Raw genomic sequence first — 13,953 nt, 5'->3', positions numbered from 1 at the left:
CATGTTTGGGAAACTTATGTTGCTTGAAAATTCCCACTTCAGACTTATTTTTTTGAGAGTCTTTTCAGCATTCTTGATTCAGAGACTACTTCATTTATTTTCTGGCAATTATCACTGAAAGGAAGGCCAAGGAACATAAACTATGGTTTATTTTGGCAGTATCTTGTAACAGCTCAAGTGACCAGGTATTTTGCTCTTTAGCTGAAATACTGTGTCATTCTGGATCACTACCAACCACTTTAGTTTGAGCTCCGCCACCTGACCAAAATATCCCAGTATATATCAGAAGACAGAGACCTTAGTATCCAGTTTTAAAATCTCCAAGACACATTTTGACTCAAGAGATTCAAGCCAGACCCAGGAAAAATTGTTACCTTATATTCCATTTAGGGATTTAGCTAACATGTTCAGCAACATTTCTAGACCCTGGAGCTAGTCAGAAAATTGAGGGGAGAAGGAAGTTTTCCATAGAAAACTTTGATTTTTCATTTCAGAACCAAACCATATGGCCAAAAATGCTTCAAATTGCTTTAAAAAAAATCTGAAGTCAAAAACTTCTGAAAATGTTCAGGCTTTCAGTTTTCTGGGGAAAAAAACATTGAGAAAAGCATACATTCCCCACCCCCAATTAGTCACAATCTCAATTTGGAAAAAAGCAACCAGCCTGATTAGTTCCTATTGGACCAGATGGGGTATTATGCTCCTGCAGGTTTATACCTGTGGGTGGGTAGTTATGGTAGAGAAGTATGTAAACAAGTGATTGTGCATGAACCAAGAGATGCCAGGCTGAGGACCACTTGAGAATTTGGCCTAAAGTGTTTAGTGTATGCCTATTGGCTAGAGGTACCAAAATTCAAGAGACAATTTTCTAGGACAGCAGTTCTCAAACTTTAGCAACCAGAGGACCCTCATTTTGATTTAAAAATGTTTTGCAGACCCCCAACTCCCCTGCTCAGCCCTAGGCCTCGCCCCAATTCCATCCTTTCCCCCCAGGCCCCACCCCATCCCACCTCTTCCTGCCCCTGCTCCACCCCTGCCCTTTCTCTTCCCCGCCTATTTCTGCCCCCTCCTCCGAGTGCTCCTTGTCCCCACTCCTCGCCCTCCCTCCCAGCGCCTCCTGCACACCACTGAACTGCTGTTCCCCAGCATGCAGGAGGCACTGGGAGGGACAGGGAGGAGTTGATTAGTGGGGCTGGTGGCCCCAGACATGATTTCGCCCCCTCCCTCGAGTGTGCCCATCCCCACTCCTCGCCCTCCCTTCCAGCGCCTCCTGCATGCTGCTGAACAGCTGTTCCCTGGCATGCAGGAGGCGCTGGAAGGGAGGAGGAGGAGTAGATCAGAGGGGGCCGCAGACCTCCCTGGAGCACCCTCATGGATCCCAGTTTGAGAAACACTGTTCTAGGAAATGCTGTGCTGGAAGCTCGAGAAACCTTTTTGGAAGATGGTTAGATTGCTGCTTTTGATCTCTAACTCCTTGCAACTTCTTTGTGTTTAAGAAAAAGTGTTGTGAAGGTCTAAATTAGGTGTACTTCAGCACACATCAAAGGAACAATCCATATTCATTGCAGTTATAGTCCTGAAGCCTTAAAATTCTACCAGCTCTCCAGGAAATATTTTGCCCTGTAGGGTGAATCCATTGAATATTATTGAATGCCAGTTTAAAAAAAAAAGTTCTTCCTTCAAAATAGGTGGTATTTTAAAGCGCTAGAGCAGAGATAGGAGCAGGTTCTTGACATTTCTTTTCTAAGGCCCAGATTCTGCTACTGGCTGAGAGCAGGCAGGGCCAGAATCAGCCGGACAAAGAAGTTGTGAAGTAGCATCACTCCTGGCTCCCTGCCCTGCCAGTGCTGCCTCCAGCTACTTAGTCCCAATGGCAGACACAAGTGCTCTCCGGTAACAGTCTGTCCACTGGATCCTTGGATCCAAAATGTATAGGTCCATGGGGCAAACTCAGGTCTGGGCATGACTCTCTGAATCCTACATTTATTCATCCCTGTCAGTATCTGATATTCTGTCCTCTCTACATTATTCCTTCCTGTTCATCATCTCCTCCTTACTCTATCCTTCATTTCCTCCCTACCTTTCCTTTCATTCCTCCCCTTTCCCCACACCGGCATATACTCTAGGATTGGAACTAGGTAATTTTTAGAGTAGGGAGAGAGATCTCCCTGGATAATATCCCAGGAATGAAGGCTATCCTTGCTGGAGATTCAGTACTCAGAAGAATTGAAAGAACATTCTTCAAGGAACAAGCGAACAACAGGATGATGTGCTGGCTTCCCAGAGCCAAGACATGAGATGTTACTCTGAGATTGGCTAGGCTTCTGAAGTCTATGAGCAAGAATCCACTGGTGTTGGTTCATATCAGCACTAATGAGGCTACATTGCAGGATTATATCTCACAGATAAATTACTTCAGGGAACTAGGAAGTGTGCTGAAGGAGAATATCCAAGCAATCTTCTGAGATCCTTCCTCTCCAACAAGCAAAGGAAGACAGAAATCAAAAGATTCTGGAAGTGAATCTCTGGCTAGGTAAATGGTGTAGATTGGAGGGCTGTGGTTTTATGGAACATCGGTCCATCTTCTATGGGGCGAGGGGGCTGTATTGTTTGGATGGCCTCCACCTCAATGGAAGGGGAACCAACCTCCTTGGGAACAGGGTGGCTAGTGTAGTTAGCAGAAGCTTGTAATATTCATGGGTTCTTATGAAAGAGATTTCAGGAAAGCTGAGGAAGATGGTTCTCTATTGGAAGTAAGACTTAGACCATATGCAAAATCTGCCACTCTCCTGGAGAGTCTCTGTGGCACTCCTCCTCCATGTGCTCAGTCAGATAAGGCAGAGCCCACTCCCAAGCATGGCTCTCTTAAAGAGATATTCTAACAGGGATTAAACTAATGGCAAAAATGGGAGGGTAAAAAGAGGGAAGATATGAGCACTCAGCTATCATAAAATGAAGATGTTGAAAACAAAATTAATCAAGGAACCAAAGGACATGAAGAGAAAAAAATCTTGAATTTCTCAGGCTAGGAGCCTGGGTAACAAATGAGAGGAATTGGAATTGCTGATTTATGAGCATAAATTTGATCAGGTTGGTATTACTGAAACCTGATGGGATGATTTGCAGAATGAAATGTTAAAATCAATGGTTATAACCTATTTAGGAAGGACTGAATGAGCAAAAGGGGAGAGGGAGTGGCACTATGTCAAAAATGGCATTATGTGTTTCTGACTCACTGATAACTTGGAAGAAAATTATCTGGAATGCTTATGGATCAGTGTCCTAGCAGATAAAGCACAAGATGGGGTAGTAGTTGGTGTCTTCTGTAGACCAGCAAATCACACTAGAGAAGAGGATGACCACTTCCTTGTGCACCTATCTACAATATGTAGGGGGGAAAACTGTGTGATCACTGGGGAATTCAATTAATGTGACATACATTGGTAGTCTCATGCTCATACTAAAACATCCTTGGAATTTCTAAATGTTATAGATGATAATTTCCTAATTCAAAAAGTGTTGCAGCCAACATGGGAAATTCTATATTAGATCTTATCCTAACATATAAAGAGGGTCTAGTCACAGAACTAAAAAGTTAATGGGAGCTTAGGTACAAGTGATCATGTCTTGATCACATTTATAATGTGCAAGCAGAATAAAGTCCAGACTAATAATATATAGTGCTTTAATAGGGCCAAATCAACTGGGAGGAAGAAATTAATCAGAAAAAATGTGAATGATCATTGGGAATCATTTAGGAATACCTTGCTAGAAGCCTAAAAAAACCAGAATCCCATAATTGAGGAAGACAGCTGTGCTGGTTAAAAAACCCAACCTATATATATAAAACACAAATGGAAGAAAGGGGAAATTGATTGTAATGAATATAAATCAGAAATTAGGAATTGTAGAAAATTGACAAGGGAAGCCAAAGGACATGAGAAATCTATGGCCAGCAGAGTTGAGGACAATAAGTAGTTTTTTTTAAAGTGTATTAGGAACAAAAAGAATCCTGACAATGGTAATGGTCCATTACTAGGTGGAAATGGTAGAATTGTCATTAATAAGGCAGAGGTGTTCAATAAATATTTCTGTTCTGCATTTGGGGAAAAACAGATGACTAAGGGCTACATCTTCACTACGGGGGGGGGTCGATTTAAGATACGCAAAGCTATCAGATAAGATAGCGTAGCTGAATTCGACGTATCGCAGCCGACTTACCCCGCTGTAGGGACGGTGGCAAAATCGACCTCTGCGGCTTCCCATCGACGGCACTTACTCCCACCTCCGCTGGTGGAGTAAGAGCGTCGATTCGGGGATCGATTGTCGCGTCCCAACGGGACACAATAAATTGATCCCCGAGAGGTCGATTTCTACCCGCTGATTCAGGCGGGTAGTGTAAACCCAGCCATAGTCTCATCATATGGTGATAATAATACTCTTTCTATTCCCTTAGGATCTCAGGAGGATGTTAAACAGCAGCTACTAAAGTTAGATATTTTTAAATCAGCAAGTCCAAATAACTTGCATCAAAGAGTTTTAAAAGAGCAGGTTGAGGAGCTCGCTGGCCTATTAATGTTGATTTTCAAAATGTTTTGGAGCACTGGTTAAGTTTCAGAAGACTGGAAGAAAGCTACTAGTGTGCCAATTTTTAAAAACGACAAATAGGCAAATAATTATAGGCCTGTCAGCCTGACATTGAGCCCAGACAAGATAATGCAGCGGCTGATATGGGACTTGATTAATAATGATGTAACATAATTAATGCAAATAAATATGAGTTCATGGGAAAATAAATTCTGTCAAACTAACTGTCTTTTTTTGATAAGATTACAAGTTTGGTTGATAAAGATAATAGTGTTGATGTAATATACTTAGATTTCTGTAAAGTATTTGACTTGGTGCTGCATGACATTTTGATTAAAAAACTAGAACAACATAAAATTAACATGGGCATACCTTAAATGGATTAAAAACTGGCTAAATGATAGGTCTCAAAATGTAAGAGTAAATGGGGAATCATCATCAAGCAGGTCTGTTTCCAGTGGGGTCCCACAGGGATTGGTTCTTGGCCCTCTGCTATTTTACATCTTTATCAATGACCTGGGAGAAAACAAAATTTATCATTGATAAACTCTGCAGATGACCCAAAAACTGGGGGAGTAGTAATTAATGAAGAGGATAGGTCACTGATTCAGAGCGATGTGGATCACTTGGTAAACTGGGAGCAAACAAGCAATATTTTTTAATACATCTAAATGTAAACATATACACCTGGGAACAAAGAATGTATGCTACTTACATGATGGAGAATTCTATTCAAGGAAGCAGTGACTCTGAAAAAGATTTGGGTGTCATGGTGGATAATCAGCTGAACATGAGCTCCCAGTGTGACACTGTGGTCACAAGAGCCAATGCGTTCCTGGGATGCATAAACAAGGGAATCTTGAGTAGGGGTAGAGAGGTTATTTTACCACTGTGTTTGGCACTGTTGCGATCACTGCTGGAATACCGTGTCCAGTTCTGATGCCCACAATTCAAGAAGGATGTTGATACATTGGAGAGGGTTCAGAGAAAAGCTATGAGAATGATTAGATAACATGCCTTATAGTGATAGACTCAAGGAGCTCAATCTATTTGGCTAAAAAAGAGAAGGTTAAGGGGTGACTTGATTGCAATCTAGAAGTACATACATGGGGAACAAATATTTAATAATGGGCTCTTCAGTCTAGCAGATTAAGGGATAACACAATCCGGTTGCTGAAAGATGAAGCTAGATAAATTGAAACTGGAAATAAGGAGTACATTTTTAATAGTGAGAGTAATTAACTATTGGAAGGGCTGTGGTGGATTCTCCATCATTGACAATTAAATCAAGGCTGGGTGGTTTTCTAAAAGGTCTGCTCTAGGAATTATTTCGGGAAATTCTGTGGTCTGTTATACAGGAGGTCAGGGTAGATGATCAGTATGGTCCCTTCTGGCCTTAGAATCTATGCATTCTAAACATACTTATCATTCGGAGCAATCTGGTGCATTGCAAAGCAAAACTTTTCATCCACATAATTATCTTTAAAAGTAAAGATGGAACAATCCCCCTTTCTGTACCCCAGTAACCCTCACCTTCCCATACAATCCCTTCTGCTACACTATGATGCTGCCATACAGACCAGTCGAGCCCCATCCTCTGAGGCTTTCCCAACCCCAATTCATTTCACGTCCTCTGAGTGCACCCCCACGTGCTCTCTCCCCGTGTATACTATTCCTTTCCATTAAACCTAGCAACCACAGCTGTCCTGTAGGGAAAAACCACACTTTGTTCTCTGATGGTAGCCTGCACATGCTCTCCGTAGCTCCTTTCTCTGGCAGCATCTGGCAATTGCCTTCTTTGGTGATGCTGCACAGGACCACCTTAGTCCCCCTTTCTGGCAAAAAGTAGAAGCGATGCTGCAGGGAGTCCCCTCCAGATGGTGCCAACCTACACCAGCCGTGCTTGTAAGGTGTTTTGCAGTATGTCACTGACCTCACCTGCAGCACATGACAGGGAGGCGTGATCTATTTACAGAGGGAGGCGTGATCTATTTACAGAATGGACCCAATTTTTTAAAAGAGGAATCTGCAGAGAGCTATTTACCAGGGATCGTCCTCCCTCAAGTCTATGATTTCACAATGTCCTATAGTTTAAATCCCTTCAGGAGAAAATACACACCTGAATAGAATGTAGCATTCAGCACTCATGAAGCAAATATCCTTGCATTGCAGTAGGTTTCCCTCCCCCACCTCTATGTTTTTTTAAAGCAGATAGCTGTGGCGTATGAAACCGAAATTCTAGGGTTAGTTGCTATTAGGAAACTAACTACTGATAATTTCACACGTCCGCATCGTATGAGGCATAGCTTTGTTTCCTCAACTTCTTAAAGGGCTAGATCTGTTTTGCTCTTTCGGGAAAAGAACTCTTACCTAAGACGTACGGTAATACTCAGCTTCACTTTAATGCCTCACTTTAGCCTAAGAAGAGGGAAGTAATTTAATTACCATATGTGCTAATCACATTGGGTGGGTATGGTATAATCTAGCAGCTAGGGCACTGATATGGGAGTCAGTCTGGTTCTAGTCCCAGCTCTGCTACAGACCTGCTGTGTGACCTTGGACAAGTCACTTCAACTCTCTGTGCCTTGTTTTTCCCATCTGTAAAATGGAGATAGTGGCATTTACCATCCTTTGTATAGTGCTTTGTTATCTGCAGATGTAAAGCACTATGTAAGAACTACGTTTTTTTTTTTTTTAATGTGAGTTTTCCAATGCTGTGTTTGTGATGGACTTTTGACTCCCTCTAACCACCTGAACATTGAAACTGAAATAGACTTCCCTGTGAGAAAGGGAGTGGGTGGTAGCGGGGGACAATGCACTAACCTATTAATCATCAGTGGCTGGAGTTCAAATATTGACATGTGAAGTAATGGGTTTTTTTTCCTTGGGGTGTGTGTCTCACATTAGTCCTCCTGTGTGAATGTCAGAAATATTTCACAAAAATAAGAGTCTCTGCCTTAGGGAGACACAGCCTAGAGAAGCAGGTTTGCTTCAGTTTAGGATAGAGGCGCATGGGCAGAGCTATGTGGGATAGTTAGGACCTGCCCACACTAGGGACAGGGCCGGCTCCAGCTTTTTTGCCGCCCCAGGCGACGGCGAAGGCAAAAAAAAACAACAACAATTGAGCTGCTGCCGAATTGCCACCGAAGAGGAAGCGAAGAACTGAAGGATCCGCCGCCGAATTGCCACCGCCGCAGACCAGGACATGCCGCCCCAACAACGGACGGAGTGCCACCCCTTTCTATTGGCCGCCCCAGGCACCTGCTTCCTTTGCTGGTGCCTGTAGCCGGCCCTGCTAGGGATGTGCATGAATAAGAATGTCCTATTATGTAGAGCTTTGTTTTGGAACATGAATATCATGAACTTTGTGGTTCTAAATTGTTGCCTGCCCAGAACTGGGCCCGAGATGGCAAACAGGGGGTTCGTCGCCCGGTGTGCTTGGCACCAATAAAGACACCGAGGGGAGAAAGCAAGCCAAGTTTATTTCAGAGCTCTGAAATGGCACTAGGAGACCAGCGTGTCTCAAATCAAGTGCAACAAATACAAACAAATTTTCCCTTTTATATTCCAAGCTGTTTCTGTGTAAGCCTTTGTTCTGTTACTCCCTCTTACCCCTCCCTTCCAGACAACAGTTACAGCAGGTACACAGTGTGCATGTTAGAAACTTTCCCTTCGCCTGCTTATCACTTGGCCTTGCAAGGCCTGTTTACAGTAGCTGCCTGCTAGAAAAACCTGACCCTTACATTTCTGCTTCAGCATGTAAGCAGTTAGCATAGAAGTAGGTGAGAGTTCTCAAGATGGAGTCACTGTGGTTCAGGTAGGCCCAGAGCAGAAGAGCTTCATCGGCACTTTTGGCCTTCCACTCTCCCGAGTTACCTGGTAGCTATGCCTAGTGGCACCAACAAAATGATTCTGGTACCTTTCTTAACCCTAAAATTCTTACCCCAAACCCTCTTTCTCCATACTCTGAAGTTTCCACTCCCTTTTCTCCTACCTATGACTTGGATTTTGGTTCCTTCTTTCTCTCTCAGGAAACCTTTATCAACAACCAACTCACTCCCTTCCACCCCACAGTCCTCAAGACCTCCTTCTGCTCACGATCCCATGGGCCTGCCTCTGATCATTTGTCGGTGCTGATTCCCAGCTTCCTTGCTACATTCACGTCTTACACTCTCTGAGACTTCCCCTGTGAAAAGTCCCTGAATATGGTGTTCACATGATGTGACTAGGGGCTTGTCTACACTTGCCATTTAAAATGGAAAAAAAATCCCTTTTTTTGCGCGAAAACCATGGGAGCGTCTATACTTGTCAATGACTTTTTGCGGTGAAACTCAGAAGTTTCACCACAAAAAGAAAAGCACTTCCATAAGAGGCGTACAATGTACAGCTCTTACTGGTGATGCTTTTGCGGTGATGTACAAGTGAAGACACGTTCTTCCTTTTTACACAGCCTTTAGCCTCTGCAGGATATCCCACAGTGCCTAGGTAACTACTCTAGCCAGCAGCTCTGCTGCTATGAAGCCAGGTAAACAGACATCCACCCCTTCCCCTGTAAAGCCCCGGGAATTTTGAAACTCCCCTTCCTGTTTTCTGGGCAAGTGCTCACTTATCTGGCCAGGTGACAATGCCTGCTCCACGGAGCAAATGTTCCCCTGCTTGGAGCAATGCTGAGCTACTGGAGCTGATCAGTATTTGGGGAGAGGAGGCTGTGCAGGGACCCAGGATGCCCCGCGATCACCCCACAAGACCCATTGTCAACATGGAGAGAGCTGCACTGTGGGATAGCTGCCCTCAGTGCGCTGCTCTCATCTGTGATGGAAGTGCTGCAAATGTAAACACTCTCTGACGGAAGTGAGTGCGTACACAAACCAGCGCTTGTCTTTCACCAGTTCACTATCACTGTTGAAACTGACAACATAGCCTAGCACATCACTGGGTCCAGCACCACAGATAAATTCCCAGGCTTAAGAACCCTGCTACGAAATCATATGTGGTACGGGAGGGGTCTGAAATTAGTAGTATAGTTTAGCAAATGATTAATTTTTTTGGTTCTGTGACCAAACAAAGAAATAAATGGTTTCAGGTCAACCCGAAACATATATTTTCTGGTTTTTCTTGCTGACATGGCAAAGTGAAAAACTTTCGGTTTGGGTCGAACTAAATGTTTCATTCAACAAAAAACTACAGTATTATTTTTTTCTTCATTTTTGTGTGTCGTTTACCTTTTTGTTTGCTATATAAATCTAGCTAAATTTCAAAAGGAAATGTTGTTTTGAAATGAAAAGTTGCAACATTTCATTTTGAAAATGTTGAAATGCAACATTTTGACTTTTTCAAAAAAAGTCTTAATTTGTTTCTTTGGCAATGAATTTGCGAATAGTTTTGGTCAACCCGAAACTGCATTTTTTGGCAATAAACTATTAGTCTGTAAAATTTCATCCAGCCCTAATCAGTAGATTGGAGGGATGAATTGGGAGCTTCAAAGTCCCTGGCTAAAGGGACTCTTTTTTATACTAATAAAAAAAAAATTTCTGAAAATTTTCAACTGTTGCCAACACTGGTTCAGCTCCACTGGTGTCAGTGACACTGATTTCGGAGCCATCATGTAAGATGAGTCCCCGGATGCTGTAGGCATTTTCATCGCTGTGTCGATTAGACCTATTCTGAGCAAGATTAGTTGTAAAAATCTTGCAGAGTTTTTGCACTGTCAGTTTCAACGGTGATAGTGAACCGGTGAAAGAAAAGCACTGGTTTGTGTACTCACTTCCACAGGGGTCAGAGAATGTTTACATTTGCAGCACTTCCGTCACAGATGAGAGCAGCGCACTGAGGGCAGCTATCCCACAGTGCACTGCAGCTCTCTCCATTTTCACGATAGGAGTTGTGGGAAGTGGGGGGTGATCGCGGGGCATCCTGGGTCCCTGCACAGCCTCCTCTCCCCAAATACTGATCAGCTCCAGAAGCTCAGCATTGCTCCAAGCAGGGGATCATTTGCTCCGTGGAGCAGACATTGTCACCTGGCCAGATGATAAGCGAGCACTTGCCAAGAAAACAGGAAGGGGAGTTTCAAAGTTCCTGGGGTTTTACAGGGGGAGGAGTGGCTGTCTGTTTACTTTGCATCAGAGCAGCAGAGCTGCTGGCCAGAGTGGTCACATAGGCACTGTGGGATATCACTTAGGCACTGTGGATGCTAAAAGCTCTATAATCAGGAAGAACGTATCTTCACTTGTACATCAAGTGAAGACTTCTCGTGTCTTGCTCACAACACACCTGTTAATACATTCTGGGATGTATTAACAGGTGTGTTGTGAGCAAGACACGAGAAATCATTCTTCCGCTCTACTCTGCTCTGGTTAGGCCTCAGCTGGAGTATTGTGTCCAGTTCTGGGCACCGCATTTCAAGAAAGATGTGGAGAAATTGGAAAGGGTCCAGAGAAGAGCAACAAGAATGATTAAAGGTCTTGAGAACATGACCTATGAAGCAAGGCTGAAAGAATTGGGTTTGTTTAGTTTGGAAAAGAGAAGACTGAGAGGGGACATGATAGCAGTTTTCAGGGCACAGACTATCCAACAAATTCTTGGACTGCATTGCAGACAACTTTTCATTTCAGAAGGTTGAAAAAGCTACTAGGAGGGAAGCTGTTCTAGACTTGATTTTAACAAATAGGGAGGAACTCGTTGAGAATTTGAAAGTAGAAGGCAGCTTGGGTGAAAGTGATCATGAAATCATAGAGTTTGCAATTCTAAGGAAGGGTAGAAGGGAGAACAGCAAAATAGAGACAATGGATTTCAGGAAGGCAGATTTTGGTAAGCTCAGAGAGCTGATAGGTAAGGTCCCATGGGAATCAAGACTGAGGGGAAAAACAACTGAGGAGAGTTGGCAGCTTTTCAAAGGGACACTATTAAGGGCCCAAAAGCAAGCTATTCCGCTGGTTAGGAAAGATAGAAAATGTGGCAAAAGACCACCTTGGCTTAACCACGAGATCTTGCATGATCTAAAAAATAAAAAGGAGTCATATAAAAAATGGAAACTAGGACAGATTACAAAGGATGAATATAGGCAAACAACACAGGAATGCAGGGGCAAGATTAGAAAGGCAAAGGCACAAAATGAGCTCAAACTAGCTACAGGAATAAAGGGAAACAAGAAGACTTTTTATCAATACATTAGAAGCAAGAGGAAGACCAAAGACAGGGTAGGCCCACTGCTTAGTGAAGAGGGAGAAACAGTAACAGGAAACTTGGAAATGGCAGAGATGCTTAATGACTTCTTTGTTTCGGTCTTCACCGAGAAGTCTGAAGGAATGCCTAACATAGTGAATGCTAATGGGAAGGGGGTAGGTTTATGTAGTAGTTCCAGGGTGGGGCTCGTCCCTTCCTGGGGCGCCTGGGAGCCAGGCCGCCCCGCTACAAAGCGAATAACAGTTAGGGCCCCGACCTTTGGGTAGGGGCTAAGCACACAATTGATAGTTCAGAGCTCAGGCCCTTATGCAGGGACTGAGCACACAATTAACAGTTCAGAGCTCAGGCCCTTATGCAGGGGCTGAGCACACAATTGGCAATTCAGAGTTCAGACCCTTATGCAGGGGCTGAGCACACAATTAGCAGCTCCGGCCCTGGGTCAGGGCGGGGCAGCAAACCAATAGTCAGTCAGAGGCCCAGGCCCCTTGGACAAGGAGGAGGAGAGACTGCCACCCGGCGCGGGGTGGCAGGAGGGAACACAGGCCCACCCACTCCACTGTGTTCCAGCCCGGGGCCCTATCCGCAGCAGTCCATCTGCCGCGCAGTCAGTGGGGATCCTGACCGCAACACACTGACATGGGTTCGGGGTCTGCTATCCCCGGGCCACTTCCCATCTCCTCCTCCATGGGTACCTGTTCCTCCTGAGTTCCGTCTGCTGGGTCGCAGATCATGGGCTCCTCCGGGCCCCGAGCAGCAGGTGGGCTTGTCGCTCCCTCTGGGCCCTCAGCGGGGGGAAGCTCAGACCGCTCCTCAGGATACCGGGCTCTCGGCAGGCTCGGCCAGTCCTCCTCAGGGTACCGGGCTATCGGCAGGCTCAGGTCCGCGGGAGCTCGGGTACCAGCGTCTGTCCTCTCCAGCTGCCGGCTAGCTACTGAGCGCTGTGGCCTGGCCTTTATACTTCCTGTCCCGCCCCTTGACTTCCGGGGGGCGGGGACAGGCCGCGGTGGCTCCGCCCACTCTGGCGGCTGTTCTGGCTCGTCCCTTCCTGGGGCGCCTGGGAGCCAGGCCGCCCCGCTACAGTTTAGCAGATAGAATAAAAAAAGAACAAGTTAAAAATCACTTAGAAAAGTTAGATGCCTGCAAGCACCAGGGCCTGATGAAATGCATCCTAGAATACTCAAGGAGCTAATAGAGGAGGTATCTGAGCCTCTAGCTATTATCTTTGGAAAATCATGGGAGACGGGAGAGATTCCAGAAGACTGGAAAAGGGCAAATATAGTGCCCATCTATAAAAAGGGAAATAAAAACAACCCAGGAAACTACAGACCAGTTAGTTTAACTTCTGTGCCAGAGAAGATAATGGAGCAAGTAATTAAGGAAATCATCTGCAAACACTTGGAAGGTGGTAAGGTGATAGGGAACAGCCAGCATGGATTTGTAAAGAACAAATCATGTCAAACCAATCTGATAGCTTTCTTCGATAGGATAACGAGTCTTGTGGATAAGGGAGAAGCTGTGGATGTGGTATACCTAGACTTTAGTAAGGCATTTGATACGGTCTCGCATGATATTCTTATCGATAAACTAGGCAAATACAATTTAGATGGGGCTACTATAAGGTGGGTGCATAACTGCCTGGATAACCGTACTCAGAGAGTTGTTATTAATGGTTCCCAATCCTGCTGGAAAGGCATAACGAGTGGGGTTCCACAGGGGTCTGTTTTGGGACCGGCTCTGTTCAATATCTTCATTAACGACTTAGATATTGGCATAGAAAGTACACTTATTAAGTTTGCGGATGATACCAAACTGGGAGGGATTGCAACTGCTTTGGAGGACAGGGTCATAATTCAAAATGATCTGGACAAATTGGAGAAATGGTCTGAGTTAAACAGGATGAAGTTTAACAAAGACAAATGCGAAGTGCTCCACTTAGGAAGAAAAAATCAGTTTCACACATACAGAATGGGAAGAGACTGTCTAGGAAGGAGTACGGCAGAAAGGGATCTAGGGGTTATAGTGGACCACAAGCTAAATATGAGTCAACAGTGTGATGCTGTTGCAAAAAAAGCAAACATGAATCTGGGATGTATTAACAGGTGTGTTGTGAGCAAGACATGAGAAGTCATTCTTCTGCTCTACTCTGCACTGGTTAGGCCTCAGCTGGAGTATTGTGTCCCGTTC

The sequence above is a fragment of the Chrysemys picta genome, chromosome 4, assembly GCF_011386835.1.
Source record: "Chrysemys picta bellii isolate R12L10 chromosome 4, ASM1138683v2, whole genome shotgun sequence".
Lineage (NCBI taxonomy): Eukaryota > Metazoa > Chordata > Testudines > Emydidae > Chrysemys > Chrysemys picta.
The sequence above is the reverse complement of the archived record's forward strand: the minus strand, read 5'-3'. Positions refer to the sequence as shown.